The sequence below is a fragment of the Protopterus annectens genome, chromosome 4.part0 (assembly GCF_019279795.1).
Source record: "Protopterus annectens isolate FY-2018-M chromosome 4.part0, PAN1.0, whole genome shotgun sequence".
Classification (NCBI taxonomy): Eukaryota; Metazoa; Chordata; order Ceratodontiformes; family Protopteridae; genus Protopterus; species Protopterus annectens.
This window is the reverse complement of record NC_056733.1, coordinates 620,655,028-620,667,796: the sequence shown is the minus strand read 5'-3', so window position 1 is coordinate 620,667,796 and position 12,769 is coordinate 620,655,028. Positions and strand designations below refer to the sequence as shown.

General features: G+C 42.5%; 1 protein-coding gene across 1 annotated transcript in view; it reads right to left on the bottom strand.

Moving 5' to 3' along the window:
* The window catches only part of SBNO1 (strawberry notch homolog 1), a gene marked incomplete in the record, with an annotated part of 3,303,179 nt that overhangs the window by 1,123,892 nt on the left and 2,166,518 nt on the right, over positions 1 to 12,769 (bottom strand).

Genomic DNA, 12,769 nt, shown 5'->3' with positions numbered 1-12,769 from the left:
TTACTTTTGTATACAAAACAGAACTGTTATAAACATTAACATGCACTGGAATTCGGAGGTAGCGTCCTATAACCTACTGCAGTCTCATCAATTTACTTCACAATGCTTTTAGTTTCTCATTCAAGTCTGCTATAGGGGAAAGTATTTGTAACAACCTATTTTTTCCTAGCCATTCCCCATATAACATCACTCCCTACCATTCATACAAGACTACATTTACAGCTGATCAGAGAATCCACACTTTGCCAAGGTTTAACCTTGGGAATATTCAAAAAGGAGAAGTCAGAGCTTAGGAGTTGAATTTTCAACATGCTTTTATGTCTTGTTCTTGATGTCTCTATAGCTGTAGAGCATTTATAAATATTCAGGCAGGGAACTTGTGGGCTTCAAGCTGGCCTGTCAGAAAGAGAGAAATGTGTCTACATTAACAATACAGTGGATCTCACAATAAGCCACCCAAATTAAATACTCTATCTCACTTAAACCTTACATACTTTAGACTGTTCTGTGCAGACCTGCTAGGTAACCAACCTCTGCTAGGTGTCACTTGTACAGCACACAATGTCTTCCAACTGGGGAAGAAGCAGCTGGCCTTTGGCCAATTAAGGCCTCTAAAGCTATTTACTTTTCTTAAATGGTTCCTCTGCTGGTGTTAAATTCTTATTAAGTGAAGTCTGGGGAAGGAAAAACACTAATGAATTCAAAGGTCAATAGCCATACATAAAAATATCAGGCAAGAACAGCAGAAGTGCATTCTACAAATTAAAATAATACAAAATAAGTACACAAGTATCACAAGGTCAACGGATCATTCTAAATCACCTTCACAGAAAACCTCCACACAAGTTGCCCAAGTGCAAGACTAGGTAACCTGCCTTTGCAACAAAGATTCGCATTTAACATTTGAGTATGAGCTGGTATTTTTAAACAAGTATAATACAGCTGTGTAAGAACTTACATAAACTGTAGATGTCCTACTGATGGATCTGTATTAAAAGATCGAAAAACATCATCGAATCCCAGTTCAAGACCAGAGCATCGAAGAATACAATTGTCAAAAGCTGACCTGTTTGACTCTCGCCTCAATGAATCACAACAGCTGGCCAACAACTGAGATGTTAACATCTTACATGTCACTTTTGGTATGCATAACATGATGGTAGTAAATATTTCTAAATTAATTTTGACTTGCATGATTTCTGAGCTGTTGGCCAGCTTAGGTTAACAGACGTACACTCAAATTAAATACAGTCTCGTACTTCATGCTTTTAATTTGTTGACTATTCCCTTATGGAGAATAGTATGCACCATTAGCCCTTCACAGAGTACAGCTAATCACCTCTCCAAAAAGATCCAAAAGGCGCGCGCGCATACACACACAGACTCACGCGCGCACACAGACGCGCGCACACAGACGCACGCGCGCACACAGACGCACGCGCACGCACACAGACGCACGCGCACGCACACAGACGCACATGCACAGACACAGACGCATGCACAGACATGTGCACAAACAGACACAGCCTGGAAAAGTTAGCTCCCTTTTTGGGTTGTTCCATTAAATGACCAGCTGAAATCACTAACCAGTCCAATTAAACTATCTTAGTTAAACCTTTTGGTAAGTCAATGAGTAAAAGTGTTGATTGTTAATGCTTAAGTAATGAAAAACCGTGTGATGGAACTATAATACTATGAAAAGGAAGGTGGCATGATTCAGAATGTGACTGCTCTCTACTAATACAAAATTGCAGAATTATGCTTGAAATAGCAAGCACTTTTGAGGCCATAATAATTCAGATGGCAAACTTGGCAGGACTGTTTCAGGCATACACGAAACATTTAAAGGTTGCCACAATTAAAGAAGCAAAGTATCTGCATGACCAGTAGGAAGTCACTGAACTAGCCAAACAACAAATGTGCAACATTTTGAAGTTAGTACAAGTGGTAAAGCTGCTGGAGCAATATTTAAACTGGAACAAAGAACACAAAAGGTGAACTTTCAGTATGCATGGCATTTCAGAAGGTGAAACAAAATGAACTTGATGGAATATGTAAAAAAAAAAAAAAAAAAAAAAATTTCAAGATGGCAGTGTGTAATGGTTTTACAAAACACTCATCTGTAACAGCACAGGTAAAATACTTGCCACTACCAGAGTCTGAAATTAATTATGGAAATCAAAGGACAATCCTAACATAATTTTTGACTTATGAAAGACAAATTAGTCGAAGTTATGACACATGGGGAGAAAGCTTCCTTTAGTGGAAAATGGTGTTATGGAATATGAATATTCTAAGATGACATCGAAACGGTGTGTGCTGTGGATGAAAAAGAATGTAAACATTGAAATTTCACTTCCAGCTTTGAAGATGTTCTGGAATAGTGAAGCACTGACCTTTCACAGTCAGGATGAAGCCACTGGAAACATAATTACTTGTTACAGCAACTCAGTGAAAAGTGAAACCAAATGATGAGGAGACTGCTGAACTAAGAAAAATGGATATTTCATGATACACAGTAAATGAATGAGGAGACAACTGTCATCAGTATATGCCTGCTATCCAATAAATAAGATGGCTAGCAGACCAGAAACGTCCTTCATAACACCATGAACTGGGGAACGTTGGAGGTACACTATTTTAAAAACAAGATAATGAAATCTCTAATGAAAGAATGTGTGGGCCTAAAATGGCAAGAACATGTGGTAAGCATTTACCAGCACATACGTTGCTAAATTTGTAAAGTTAAGAGGGTGAAATTTGTCTGGGCACTTGACAAAAGTCACTGATCCATAGAGAACAGTAATGACAAGTGCCAAGAATAAGCTTAACGCTGGATAACAAGGTACAGATGCCAAAAACTGTGTTTGCAAATGGATACAGCATGTTAAATTAACACGCAGTATTCATCTGTAAAATTAAATATGGTGGCGTGTTAATCATAAGAGTAGACAAAAAAAGTTATGGAATAAACACAAAACAGATATCTGTGTAGATTACATCTACTATTTTTTTTTTTTTTTTTTAGATACTGGGTCAAGTGCCTGCATATACATGAAGCATATTTAAAGTTTTACTTTATAGATGTGTACTTACATGCATGTTGACAGCGGTAGATTCTTAAACTAGTCTTTGGCTGAATCTAAGGAAAATATCAAACAGTTTGTGTCTTTCGGCTTTTCCCGGTTAGGGGTCACCACAGCGGAACTCCGGTCCGCTAATGATTGGTAGTGGATTTTTAAATACCGGGTTACCAGCCCTGATGCACAACCTTCAACGAAGGCACGCCCCATTCATGTATGCCTCCACACACAGAAGACGCTCTAGCTGAGAATCGAACAGGACAACGTCTTGCTATGAGGCGACAACGCTACCGCAGCACCACCACCGAAGTTTTAAAATTAACAAAAGCCTATGCTATTTGTCTAAATGGAATGAATGTTTAAACATTTTCAAAATATTTTAACTATGCTTTAGAAATATTCAGTGTCTGGCAGTATTTGCATTTTTTAGACAAACAATAGTTCAAGTACCAGAACAGATGTCCAACAGCCATGATCAAAATGTGAGGCATCGAAACAGAACAGTGATGAATCCAGGGGCAAATAATGGGTTAAAGGACTGGGGACCAATGGAGAGAGTTTAGAATGGATGTGTAGAAAATAAATATTCTAATTAATGTAACTGTCAAATGAAATAGATTTATGGAAGCAGAACATCTTGGTTCTTTAACTGAGTCGCTTGCTGAATGGTCCCACATAGTCCAGTTGGGCTAACAATCTAGTACGGTATGTTTATACAAGATATGCATTTTGAAAAGTTTACAGCATCCATCCTAAGTGCTTTATTCACTGGGTCAGATGTTTGTAACACTGAAAAATGAATGGTTTAAAGAAAGCATTTTCTATCCTTGGCTACTAATGGCCTTTTTTAAATATATAAACAGTAGTAGAATGTTAAACTGCATGAAACTAAATAGGACTGGTCATGGGGAAAGGATGTCCACGGTGATGCAGCGGTTAGCATTGTTGCCTCAGAGCAAGAGGTTCTCCAGTTCGATTCTCAGCTGGGGTGTCTTTTGTGTGGAATCTGCATGTCCTCCCTGTGGCCCTGTGGGTTTCCTCTGGGTTCTCTGGTTTCCTCCCACAGTCCAAAGACATGAGGCAGGTAGATTGGACACACAAACTGGCTGCAGCCATGTGCAAAATGGGAAAAGGGGTTGAGGATGGATGGGGTGAATAGAACAGATGCATTCTGGAAAGAAACAGTTGCATAAAATCTTACCATAAAGTACAGTTTTGTACCTAACATAAATGTAGATGTTCGAGTGTTGACACTGCTGCAGTCATTACACTTGGGTTATCCCGCAGTCGGCCAAAGTCTTGGGCCGGTGTCGGTTGCTGTCGCCTCCTCCCTGACGTCAGTGCAACAGGGGTATATAAGATGCAGCAGACGCCATTTTCTTCAGTTTTTCTTGCCCCAGATGTCAGGTCCCCCCAAACAGGTAGGCAATTCAAATTGCTAGTAAACAATACAAAAGAAAAGCAAACAACCATTTTTAGGTTACTACCCATAGGTAAAAAGGGTAGATGTCCTAGGTAAGTACCAGAAAGTAAGAGGGGAAGGAGGGAGGGTAAGATGGACTGCAGCAGTTTCAACACTCGAACATCTACATTTATGGTAGGTACAAAACTGTACTATGTTCATCGTGTTACACTGCTGCAGTCATTACACTTGGGTGGAATCCCAAAGCTGAGGTAGGGAGGCTGGATCTATAAGGTATTAAAGGGTGGCTATAAGGCCCTGCAGTACAGCAGTGGCGAAGCCAGCTCTGGATTTGGAGTATAAAGACAAATGGTAATGTTTGGTTAAGGTATGCACAGAACTCCATGTTGCTGCTTCCAAAATATCCTTGGTAGGTACTCCTCTGAGGTAGGCAGTTGAAGTGACTGTTGCCGTGGTGGAGTGAGATCTAATGCTGCTAGGTACAGGTTTCCCATTGGGGGTATAGCAGAAACGTATACAGTGCCCTATCCATTTTGAAATAGTCTGCTTTGAAATGGCTTTTCCCTGTGCTCCTGTAGCGTATGCTACCAATAATTGCTCAGATTTTCTGAAAGCTTTGGTTTTGTCCAAGTAGAAGCTTAACCGTCTGTGAAGGTCCAAAGAATGTATCAATTTCTCCCCTTTGTTCTGTGGTTTTGGATAAAAAGTTGGCAAGTGAATAGTTTGGTTCAGAGCCACACTTGATAAGACCTTTGGCATAAACATTTGGTTAGTTCTTAAAGACACCCTGTCCTGGTGGAAGATGAGGAAAGGTTCCACTGCCATTAGTGCCTGTTATTCTGAAACTCTTCATGCTGATGTAATTGCCAGTAGCAGAGCAGTTTTCCAAGAGATGTATTTTATTTCTGCTGTATTAGCTGGCTCAAAAGGAGGTAGAGTTAATGTTTCCAAAACAAAGTTGAGGTCCCAAGTTGGTGTAGGTGCTTTACGGGGCAGTCTTATGTTTTTAGCCCCTCTGAGGTATAGTTTGAGCAAAGGATTAGAAAAAATTGGTGGATCCATGTTGTAATGAGCAGAGATAGCTGAGGCATGGATCTTGATGGATGAAAAAGAGAGGCCCTTGTCCAGCATCTCAGTTAAGTATTGCAGTATCTGAGGAATGTTTGGGACAAGAGGGTCAAGGCTGTGCACTTGGTTCAAGGCACAGAATCTCTTCCATTTATCAGAGTATGCTTTCCTGGTGCTAGGCATTCTGGCCTCTAGAATGACATCCATAACAGCTTTGGAGAGAGGCATTGCTTGCTTGACTAAGGAATTTTCCATGCAGCTAGGTGTAAGGTCTTTAGCTGGCTGTGAAGTTTCTGATTGATGTGCTGTCAGCAACTCTGGGATTTGAGGCAAAATCCAGGGTGGTTCTTGTACTAAGTTCTTTAAGATTGGGTACCAGTGCTGGTGTGGCCAGTCTGGCGCAATCAGTATCATTTTTGGCTCTTCCTGCCTGGCTTTTATGAGTACCTTTGGGAGGAGAGGTAAAGGAGGGAAAGCGTATACTTGTAGTTTTTTCCAGCTGAATGAGAAGGCATCCACTTCCCTTGCTTGTGGATGGTAGCTCCTTGTGCAGAATTTCTGTAATTGGCAGTTTTTTTGGGGAAGCAAACAGATCTATGTCCGGGCTCCACCATTTTTGAGTTATCATTCTGAATATCTGTGGATGCAGTTTCCACTCGTGTGGGTCCATAATGTTTCTGCTGAGGTCCTCTGCCAGTGTGTTCTTCTCTACTGGCAGGAATTGTGCTTGCAGATGAACTTGGTAGTTTAGAGCTGTGTTCCACAAGGTCATGGCTTGTCTGCAGAGGGGGTAGGAGTGTGTGCCCCCTTGCTTTTTTATGTACCACATAACTGTGGTGTTGTCTGTCTTTAGTAGTAATGGTCCTGGATGCAGTAGGTCCTTAGAAAGCTATAATAGCATTTTGTACAGCTAGCATCTCTTTTTGATTGATGTGGAGATGTCTTTCCTCTGTGGGCCACTCGCCCTGGATACATTTTCCTGCCATGTGTGCTCCCCCAGGCGTAATCCGATGCATCTTTTGTCAGTGTTTGCCTGGCTGTGGGTTGAGTGAAAGGCTGTCCCTTGTTGAGGTGACAAGTTTGTGCCCACCATCGAAACTCCTGTTGTAGGCAAGGAATTAGTGGTATAACTGTTTCCAAACTTTGACAGTGTTGAGACCATACGCTCTTTAGGTACCACTGTAGTTTCCTCATATGCAGTCTGGCATATGGAATTAGTAGTATGCAAGATGCCATGTAGCCCAAGGCCTGCAAAATTTTTCTTGCAAGGAGTTGGGTCTTTGTTGCCATTAAATGAAAATATTGAGTCAGTTGTCCTTGCTTGTCTGGCATAAGATAAGCCATCTGGGCCGTTGTGTTCAAGCTGGCATCCAGGAATATTATCTGTTGTGAGGGCACTAGTTTTGATTTATTTTCGTTTACTGTGTACCCCAGGCAACTTAATCATTTTTTTACATACGCCAGATGCTTTAGTAGAATGTCTTTGCTCTCTGCTTGAATCAGGCAGTCGTCCAGGTATGGATAAATTTGAATTCTTTTTTGCCTGCAAAATGCAATTACTGGTGCCAGGCACTTTGTGAAGACCCTGGGCGCAGTAGGTAAGCCAAAGGGCAGTGCAGAGAATTGATAGTGCATTGAACCAGCTAGAAATCGGAGGTATCTTCTGCAGTTTTGTCCGATAGGGACATGCAGGTATGCCTCTGAGGTCCAATTTCACGAGCCAAGCTTTCTTGCCCAGCATGGGAAGAAGCTGCTGTCATGTCAACATCTTGAATTTCAGTACATCCAGGTAAGTGTTTAGTGTAGAAAGGTCCAGAATGGGTCTCCAGGCTTTGTCCTTTCTGGGAACCAGAAAGAGTCTTGAGTAAAATACTTGTCCTTGTTTCTGTGGTGGTACCTTTCGAATTGCTCTCATGTCCATGAGTGCTGTAATTTGTCTTTGAGCCTCTGCCCATTGATTTGGTGGCAGATTTGGCATTCCTTTTAGTCTTGGCAGGGTGTGAAAATGTAACCTGTAAACTTGAGATACAATGTTGAGAACCCATTTGTCTTTGGTGATGCAATGCCAGTTGTGATAGAAAAGTGCCAGTTTTCCTCCTAAGGGGGCTGCCAAGAGAGAACTGCTTGGCAGCTGTAGTGGAAAGTCATTGAGTCTGTTTTTATAAGGTTGAGGCCTGTCTTCTCCTTCTTTCTGGCCTGGTGTGCCCCACTGTCGAGGCCTGTAAGGGCCTTGTGTCTGACGTCTACCTCTTGGACGTCTGTATCTGCCCCTTTGAGGTCTGTCTGTGATGGAAAGGACCAATTCTTTGTTGGCCAATTTCTGCTAAAACGAGGAGGCTGAACCTGTAAGAAATCTTTCACCGTTTGCATAGATTTTGCCTTATCCTCCATCTTCTTTAATACCTCCTCTGCCTCAACTCCAAACAGCACATCCCACTGCAAAGGTGCATCCAATAATTTTACCTTAACATGATCTGGTAACGTATGTTCTTTTAACCAAGCAAAGTATGTTTTCCCACTTGTTCAGCAGCATGCAATAAATCCTGCATTTCTTTTAAGTTAGGAGGATATGAATCTGGAAGCATCTTTTATTTCAACTGAGACATCAAAAATTGCTGATATTTTAGCATGTGAAACTGGCAATTCAAGGCTCTCATTGCTAAAGTTGCAGACATAAATACCTTCTTTCCCAATCTGTCTAAAGCTCTGGAATCTCTGTCAGAGGGAACTGGGTTTTTTTGCTGATGAGGCCTTAATCCCTTTGGGTCCCTGAGAAATAGTTTCAGGGTCAGCAACAGCGCTTTTGTACAGAAATTTGCGAGAGTCAGGGACTCTGTAATATCTATCAGGTTTAACTGGGGCTTGGGGGTAAAAAGCCAGGGTTCAAACTGGATTAAGTGTACACTTCATCCACAATGTCTAGAACTGGCGGGATAGCAAGGGGTCTCTGTGTTGAAGCAATAAAAGAAAGTCTCTGAGCCTTTTCTTGGATTCTGAGTAATCCTGACTTTGCCAATGGAAATGCTCCCTCATGGTATGCAAGGTCTCCCCAAAGGAGTAATCCTTAGGCGGAGAGGCTGACGGAATTGATTCCTCAGCATCAGAATCCTCATAAGGAGGTAGAGAGTATCCTAGGTCTGAGGAAGAGTCAGAGGAAATGGACATCTGGTCAGAAGATTCATAGTCTGCATCCTGTCTGGGCCTTTTATCAGGAGGGGGATGGGACCCCCTGATCAGGGTGATTAGGTCCTCAGCCATTTTTAGCATTTGTTTCTTAGGCATGGAAGCCTGTCCTGGAGAGAGCTGTCTCCGTTTCTTTGCTTTTAAGGGGGGCTTAGACTTAACAGAGGGTTTAATGGTTAACTGGGTAGGTCTGAAAACACCCTCTGTAATGGTGGATTGCTCAGCTACTTCGATTCCCTCTGTAGGTTTAGGATCGGTAAGCTGAAGGCCTACTGCATCCGAAGGCCCAGCCAGCTCCACGTGGGAGTCGGATGTGGTCTGTGGCTCTGTGGAAGCGGTCGTCAGGGGCTGCGTGGGCGCCTCGCTGAAAACCGGAGAACCAGTGACTGGCCTAGAAGAGGCCTCGTCAGTTTTGGGCCTCGGATGCCTGTCCTTGCGTTTTTTATGCATTGCGGTCGGAATTTCTGACGTCATGGTGTAACTGAATTTTCTACCAAAATAATGTCGGGCAAAATCAAACCGAAGTTTAATAGTGCGCTTGTTAAACCTAGCACAAAACCGACAACCAGTGACGTCGTGGTCAGGGCCTAGGCATGGAATACAATAGAAGTGGAAATCCTTATGAGGTATTTGCTTCCCACAAGAAATACAGTTATTAACTTTTACTGACATCGGTCTGAGGCAAGAAAAAGTTTCCCCAACGGGGTACTTAGCTTTTTTAGAAGATACTGGTTCTGGATTCGGAATGAAAATCTCAGGAGTTGGCCAACCGGCACTTGCGAACTGCTTCTGCTTCAGGCACCGCGCGGCAAGAAAGACGGAAGAAAATGGTGTCGGCTGCACCTTATATACCCCTGTCGGACTGATGTCAGGGAGGAGGCAACAGCAATCGACGCCGGACCAAGACTTTGGAATTCTGGCCAACTGCGGGACCGCCTGACGGCAGGATAACCCAAGTGTAATGACTGCAGCAGTGTAACACGAACATCCATAGAGCTCCTTTCTCTTCCAAGTTGCAACATTCATTACATGTGAGACTGCCTGCCATAAATGATCCCAACGTCCGGCCAGTATACAAAAGCCTTCTACCATTCCTAGGTATGTGGGACGTTGCACATTGGCCATAAAAGTGATGTCTGCAAGTACCATCCTTAGAAATGAATGCCCCAGGAAAAACATCAGCCTAAGGTACCAAGGAGGAAAACAAACATCCAAAGAAAGAAAAGGAACCAGGGGGAAGGTGGGAGGGATAGAATACTACAACATGGAAGAAAAGGACATCTATGGTCACGAAGATTTTACACCACTATTCTATGTCCTTCTATTCCAATGTTGCAGTATTCATTACATGAGGGAGAGGACCACAGATCATGAAGGAGAAAGCGAGGAGGAAGGAGCCGAAGTGATCTCTAAAAAGCCATGAAGAATGGCTCTAGCAGGAAACACCATCCAATTTATAATGTTTAGTGAAGGTATGCACAGAAGTTAAAGTGGCTGCTTCTAAAATGGAGGCTGCATCCAAACCTTAAAAAAAAAAAAAAAACACCAGAGGAAGCTACAGCCCTAGCAGAGAGGGCCTTAATTGGAGAAGACTGACTCTAACCATGAAAAACATAACAAAAGGAAATTGCTTTAGAAATCCAATAAGAAATAGCCTGCCTGAAAGCAAGCTTTCCCAGAGCCCTGGGATGAACAGAGACAAAAAAGCTGATATTTCCTGACAGCTTTAGTTTTATTGAAATGAAATCAGAGTTGTCTGTGCACATCCAAGATGTGCAGGATCCTCTCACTGAAAGACCGTGGGGGGGAGTTGAGCAAATTAATGTCTGATTAAGCAACAACTCATTCAAAACCTTGGGCACAGAGGAAGGGTTGGTATACAAAGAAAGCCTGTCCTTATGGAAAACCAGGAAAGGTGGAAATGCCATCAAGGCTTGTAGTTAAGACACCCTTATGGCTGAAGTAATAGCAAGTAGAAACACAGTCTTCCAAGTACAATATTGTAGGGTAGCTGTTGCTGCAGGCTCAAAAGAAACTATAGTGAGCTCTTCCAAAACAAAATTAAGATCCAAGAGAGGTGGAAAAGGTTTCCCGGGAGGTCTAACATGAAGGACGCCTTTGAACAAAAAGTTTAATCTTCAATCTGGAGACCAAAGGGGGAAACAGAGACAGACATACATAAATAGCTGAAAGGTGAGCTTTCACAGAAGAATAAGCCAACCCAGCCTTCAAAAGTTTACACAAGTAGCTTAGAACGAAAGGAATGTCCACATTTAGAGGGTCTAGGTTATGAGAAAGACACCAGATGGAAAATATCTTGCATTTGGATGAGGAGGATTTCTTAGCATTGGGTTTCCTGACCTCCTGCAGCACCCTAAGCATGTCCTCACAGCAAAGGTGTCAGAAGAAAAGGAATCAAAAATCACTCACAGTGTGAGCTGCAGAGTTGACAACTGAGGATGAATGAGTGATCCCTTGTCTTGTGTGAGGAGATCCATCCTGTGAGGTAATGTGATGATTGTCCTTGGCTAAATGCAGAAGAGGGAGCCAATGTAGTCTTGGTCAAAAGGGAATCACCAGCAAGATTTCTGGTTTGTCCAGTGAACCTTAAGCAAAACTTTCTGAATAAGAGGGAATGGGGGGTGAATGCATAGAGAACCATCCCCCTTTCAAGAGACTGATAGGGCATCCACCTTTCATACCAGAGAATCTGGAACTCTGGCACAAAACTGTGGAAGTTTTCTGTTCAAAGGGGAGGGAAAAAATCCATTTGAGGTGTACCCCACTGGTGGAAAATGTCTAGAAACACATCCCTGTGAAGCATCCATTTGTGGGACTGAGTCGTGAACCTGCTCAGAGTACCTGTCACAACATTTTAGTTGGAAGAATGTACACTGTCTGCAGAGTGACTTGGTACTGAGTTGCCAATTCCCATGCCAAAACAGCTTGCCTGCACAAAAGATGCGATTCTGTCCACATTGTTTGTTCACATATCACATAACCGTGATGTTGTCTGTAAACAGTTTTAGAGGTCCTGGAAGATGAAATGCCTTAAGAACCAGCAAAAGAACCCTCATTTCTTTTATGTTTATGTATTCCTTTCTTTGTGAAGGAGACCACAAGCCTTGTACCTTCATGGACGCAAAGGCTGCCCCTCCCAACCCAAGTCTGAAGCATCTATGAACAATTCTTGAGTTGATAGGGAAGGATGTAAAGGCATGCCTGGTATCTGGGTAATCTGCTGAATCCACCAAAAAAGCTCCCTCTTTAGGCAAGGAAGTAGAGGGACAACAAACTCCAGTGGGTGAGCATGCTGCATACAAACCGATTTCAAGTACCACTGAAACTTTCTTGTTTGGAGTTTGGCAATGGGTAGCATGGTAAAAGTAGAAGCAATGAAACCTAGAAGCTTGAGAAACTCCCCAGCTGTCAAAGTCTGCAGAAGGAGAAGGTCTTGGAAGTAAATGACTAGAGATGGGATTTTTTTGTGGAGGAAGAGGCGCCAACATGAGATCGGTCATTCCTGCAATCCAGGAAGATGTGATCCTGTGAAGGGGTGAGGATGAAGTTTTTGAAACTGACTGAATCCCAACTTCTGCAGAAGAGCAGTAGTAAACAAGAGATTGTGAATCAATGTCTTGTGGAGGGGTGCATGTAGCAACAGGTCAGCCAGATAGGGAGTGACCAGTATGCCCTGGAGTCTGCAGAAAGCAATCACAGGAGCTAAACATTTTGTAAACGCCCTTGGTGCCATAGAGAGATCAAAAGACAAAGCAAAAAACTGAAAATGTGAAAAAGCAACAGAAAACCTAAATAAATTCTGTAAAGAGGATGAATTGGAACATGTAAGTAAGCATCCTTGATATCCAGGGAGGCCAAATACACTTATGGAAGAATGACAGGAAACTAGAGTATGGACGGAAAGCATATGAAAGGGTGGGACCTTTAAGAAGGTGGTAAGATGACAATGGTCTAGAATGGGTCTCCATGGGCCATCTTTATTGGGAACTAG